This window comes from Leuresthes tenuis, unplaced genomic scaffold (genome assembly GCF_036924035.1).
Source record: "Leuresthes tenuis unplaced genomic scaffold, fLeuTen1.0.hap1 SCAF_11, whole genome shotgun sequence".
In the NCBI taxonomy this organism is placed as follows: Eukaryota; Metazoa; Chordata; class Actinopteri; order Atheriniformes; family Atherinopsidae; genus Leuresthes; species Leuresthes tenuis.
The window spans coordinates 2,475,328-2,481,016 of NW_027325365.1; positions in this window are offsets into that span (position 1 = coordinate 2,475,328).

Consider the following 5,689-nt stretch of genomic DNA (forward strand, 5'->3'; position numbering starts at 1 on the left):
TATAGCACACGTTCATTCATTCATTCTTCTTAAAGTATTGGTGAAATAAAGACAGATAATGCCTTATTTAGAGGCTGCATCCTCTAAGCCCCGTTCACTCCGTTATATGGATCTCCAGTTATCTAAATATCTTCTGAAGGACGCCGACTTTCACCAAACTGTTCTCAGTGAGCAGATGAACATATTTCATTCCAGAAATAAGGTTTAAAAATACCAAAGTTCCCCTTTTAAAAAGGGTAAATAAATAATGGCAAAAGCTAAAGACTCACAAAGTACCTTTTCTGAGGAGCCATCGTTTGTTTTTAGCAGGTGATTGTCTATGAGCACCTTTTCTAATGCCGCCTCTTCACGGTTATGCAGACATAAACGATAAAAAGTGCTCTGGCAGGTACAACTTTTTATGCATTTTACATGAAAGGAAAATATTTGACCTTTTCCATTTCACCGGTGACACATTTATCTGCTGCTGGTTAAAAGATTGACGGGATTCAAGTCCAAATAAAATCACTTCAAACCTCTTTAAGCTCACTTTTTCTGTCTCTATGGATGCATCGCTTAGCTCCTCTGTCCTTTCTACTCATATTTGAGCCTTTCTTCTTCTCCTGCCCTCTGTCCAGCTATATCTTTACATTTACTTTGTCTTCATGGGTTTAGTGATAAACAACCTTTTCCTTCTCCTGTGTAGGCTTTATCCTCTGCCTCCATCTTTCTGCTTCCTTTGCATCTCACTTTCTGATCTCCTCCTCTCCCTTTTCCTCCCTTTATCCTTATTTCCATTCCTTCTCCCTGTCTCATGTTAATATGATGCTCTGCTTTGGTTTTCTCCTCTTACGGACTTCCAGATCATATTTTCTTTACCTGCTTTACAGTATCTTTGCACCTCCCTCTTTTTTTTTGTTCTCTAAGACAAATTGCCATTTATCTTTTTTCATTTCAGTGTTTTACAGCTCGGTAAGGAGGCGCTCGGAGGTCGATCCAGCAGAGCAAGGTCACGGTGAGATTTAGCTCCGTGTAGGAAAGGTTTCTAGGCAGAGAATAAAAGAAAGAGGGAAAGAAAGGGAAGCAAAAGGAGGTCTCGACCTGTAGTTATTGCCTTGTTGGCTGTCTGCAGCTTCACGTGTTGCAGATTACAGATAACAAATCATCCAAGACTCACCAGCTGAACAGAAGCATTTATTGTTTGCCCAAACCCTTCTCCTGTCTTGTAAGTCGCTTTGGGTTAAAGAGCCTGAAAAATAACTAATAGCCTTTTGAAATGGCTGTAGGCTTCTTACAGTGGCTAACTTTTAGAAGGTATATAATTCATAGAAAGAGGTAGTACTCTTTTATCAAGTGTAGATTTACTGTGTGTGAGCATAGGCACCAGTAAAGAGCAAATGTTTCAGTAAGTTATGTAACCGTTACCATGTGAAAGAAGTAAAGAGACTTAAAGGGGAAAGCATGGCTGCAGCACAGTTTATTCACTCCGGTAAGAACGTCCATCTTACTCAAACTCGTCGTTCACGTTGTCAAAATCTGATAAATATCCTGCCATGTTGCACAAAACTATCAGCAGCAAACTCTGTGTGAAGTTAGCCGACTGTCACAGAGCACGGAGTGAATAAACTGTGCTGCAGGGGGGCGTGTGGATGAAGTGGTCCCAGTAGAGTGCCTGTGTAGAAATCCCTCCGTTAGCTCTCCTATAGCTGCAAGTAGCCACATAACAGCAGCTATGAGCTAACAGAGCTATAGCACACGTTCATTCATTCATTCTTCTTAAAGTATTGTTGAAATAAAGACAGATAATGCCTTATTTAGAGGCTGCATCCTCTAAGCCCCGTTCACTCCGTTATATGGATCTCCAGTTATCTAAATATCTTCCGAAGGACGCCGACTTTCACCAAACTGTTCTCGGTGAGTAGATGAACGTATTTCATGCCAGAAATAAGGTCTAAGTTTAAAAATAGTTCCCCTTTAAAATAAATTAGACTTAGTGTCACAGCACCTCTTATAGTAAAGTCATGCACAGTGAAGCTATAACCCACTGATTGCTGACAGCTAGCCTGCAGCCTGTGTATAAGTGGGTATACTTTTGGAAAGCTAAGATTAATTTGATTTGAATGCTGCAAAGCTTTTTATTAAATGATGAGCCCTCTGACTACTGTGAGTATAATCAAAACAAAAGTTAAACTGTTCATCAACGAAGCCTCCTGGTGATCCGCTGATGCTGACATTCCAACATTGGCCTCCAATTGTCGGAATGGCAGGACTTCATTTTCTAACAAATTATCCCGTCTTTCCAACACTTTTTTCCTCCCATGGTCGGAATGACGGTATGTTGTTGTTTTTTTTAACATACCGCCTTTCCGACAGTTCCTTTTAACAGCCTATTTTTTTACACAAAACATTTTGCACCAATGATATGCCGGCGCAAATACGCCCTAAAGTTTGACAACAGAATGCAGTAAAAACGTTTACTCGTGTTATTCACGTGATTTATGAGTACTCGCTCCAATGTTGGGAAACACACACAGCCTGTTGATGTCTTAAGGACCTAACTGGTCACACCTGGGAGTAAATGTCATGTAGAGATTGTTTTTACATGTAAGGGGAGCTGAACATATGGCTTTCATCCACAAACCAACGTGGGAGAGCCCGAAGACGCATGTGCCAGACGCACAGAGGCATGCGTAAAACACCGATTTTGACCACTTTCGTTGCTTTTTTTAAGTTAACTTTCGTTTCTTTTGGATTTTTGTGTGTATTATGGAGCCGTTTTGCTCCATGTTTGTAAGCCTTTTTTTGAGTTTTCAGAGGGTGTGATTGACAGCCACGGTCTGCTTCTCCTCCTCCAGTTGCCGAGACTTTATGTTTTTAATAACGCTTATTATCTGTAAACGTGTTAAAACATGTAAAATGCATGAACAGAAAGAAGGGACTCGCCTGTTGAGTAACGCTCATTTCCTTATACAGAAAGCCTTGTCGGAATGGGTGTTGCCACCCCTATGATGCATATTTCCCCCACAAAAATGGTCTTTTTTCATTGAGAAGGATCCCGATGATCCAGTTCAGTAAAACAATGTATTTCCATTGATTGCTTTTGCATTCATCATTTGAAATCAGCTTCGAAGTTGTGTCCAAAGTGTATCTCCCTGTTTTGCTTTGCACACGTTGAGACGAAGGCTGTGAAGAAGCTAATTCTGGTCAAGGTCCATTAGAGGTGAATCACAGGACCGATAGGGTAGATCCAGAGTTTTGGAATTGTGCTCACAGCTGCTTTCTTCACTGCCACTGCAGAAATTAGATCCTGGACCAAATGTGGCCCAAGCATTTTAATTTGAATTGGTCTCAAACCCATCTTCCCCACATGGGAAGCACACGCTAATACAAAATGTAAACAGGACCCCACTCTAAATGAGGCAATAACTCACATCATATTCAATATGATCTGAAACCAGTAATTAAGACCAAAGAAACCACTAAAAAACATGTTTAATGAGGTCAGTGGTGCCTGCAGGATTATATTTCACTGTATGCACAAGCACCACCTGCCTGCTAATAGGCTAGCTTAGCTTCCACAGAATGACATACATGATAGATGAAAAACAGAGAGAAACAGCATTAACAAGGCAACAGATGTTCTAAATAATTAGTGGCATAATCATAAGAAAACTAGTAAGAACAGTTTGTCATAAAATAATGAATCATACAACATGGGAGCTACAACAACCTGTTTTTCCATAAATGATGAAGCTGGATTCATTTCGCAGCCACACAAGTTGCTGAGTTTGTTTTAGTTTTTTATTAATCACATGCAGTCTGTTAGCATCACAAGTTCTCAAGTTGTAAAAGTCACGGGAAGTTTCGGCTTTTCTCACAACAAAGGTCCAGCTTTGAGGCAAAATATCTCCATCAGCTCCATCAGTGTGATTAAATCAGACACACATCTATTATAGATATCAACAGAGCTTTTTGCTTTCAATGAGAAGCTTCTCGGTTTAACACTTTTCTGCTACCCAAAGTTTTCAGCTCCTGCTATTCAAGTATTCTGAGAGATGCTACAGTCGGTGAGGAAAGAGGCTTGAACAGCGTAAACAACACAAGTTTCTACACTTTTTTCATCTGAATCAGTGTCAAAACAGATTTATTGGCTTTCACATCACACTCAGCGATACAGGAAGGACGTCCAACACGACTCACTGAACGTTAATGCAGTGCTATCAAATAACATAACAGCATTAAACTTATGCTATATTTAGATTCTTCCATATTTTAGCAGCTCGGCTGCACCCCCCCACCCCTCCGTAATGTAACACACAATGAAACAGCTAATGAAGAGTGACAGCTGAGGCTGTAATTTGAGAATAGTTTGGGAGAGTGTTTGTGCATGAGAGGAAGACAGTATGTGAGTGTATCTGTGTTTCATCAGTACATTTCAGATCTAATAACAACAGTCACCTGATATGTGTGAGAGCACGAGGGTCTCTTGTCTAAATATAAAATAACTGCAGCACCTCATCAGGCGGTAATGTTGTGGGGAGTTTGTACGTCTCAAGTGTGATATGGTTCGGTGTGCTGTTATTGGTTGATAATTATTTATCATTGTGGCTGCTCTGCTGTAATAAAAAGAAACATCATCACTCAATTCACTGCTGAGACCTCCCTCAGGACAACTTATAGAGCTGCAACTGATGTGAGAAGCTGTTAGATCTCAGGAAGGATACCGCAGTCATGTGCAGGACATGCAGACAACGTTTTTCCAATAAGTATCGGTGTCATAAGCCAAGTTTATAAATTGTGAGATGGTAAAGTCAGGGAACGCTTCCTGTAGCTGTAAAAATGTCTATTAACTACCGTATTTTTCGGGCTATAAAGCACAATATCAATGATCGACTGCTAACGGGTCTATTTTCATACATAAAGCGCATTAAATGCAACAAAACTCAGATAAGTCAAAATCAGCATGTCTCTGAACAGGAGTGGGTATAGAAAATGAATGAATGCACACACCTTAATGTTGAAGCTCGTGACTACGGTGGCCCGTAATGCTCAATCCATCCAGCAGTGCAGCTTCGAAGCTTTCCAAGGCCGAGCTAAAACATTTTGACAGATTTTTGAGCGCCGTGTACCACATAAAATCAGTTCTAGGTCAGAAAGCACAACCAGAATTAATTAATGCATCAGGCGCACCGCATTTTCAGGCGATTTTTGTGCTATTAAAGGATTTTAAGTGCGCCTTATGGTCCGAAAAATACGGTACATCATTTTTAACACTGATAAGATAGAATAAGACTCCATTTATATTCAGGAGAAACTGACGACGTGTTACATCAGCAAAATAAAAGAATAGTATCAGTTTAATATAGATTTAAGATGCACATTAAATACACTCATATAAGATCTTGAGACACTGTATAGATAAATATAAGGCTCTGCGTATTACAGAGGTGATCTGTGAATGGGTTTAAAAAGTTATGCAGGATGATTCAGGAGCTGAAGGACTTATAGTCGATAGTTTGTGTGGTTTCCCTTCCTTTTCTGGTTAATTTAATACTACTAAAAGTGCACATAATCACGCATTTAGATGTAAAACGACGACTTTAGCTTTTTCTGTCTTGAAAAATCTTTTCAACATTAATTTCAGTGGCATTTTGTATTCTATAAACTTGTTTATTTAGACATTTCTGTATTTACTTGTAGTTTCAGTCCT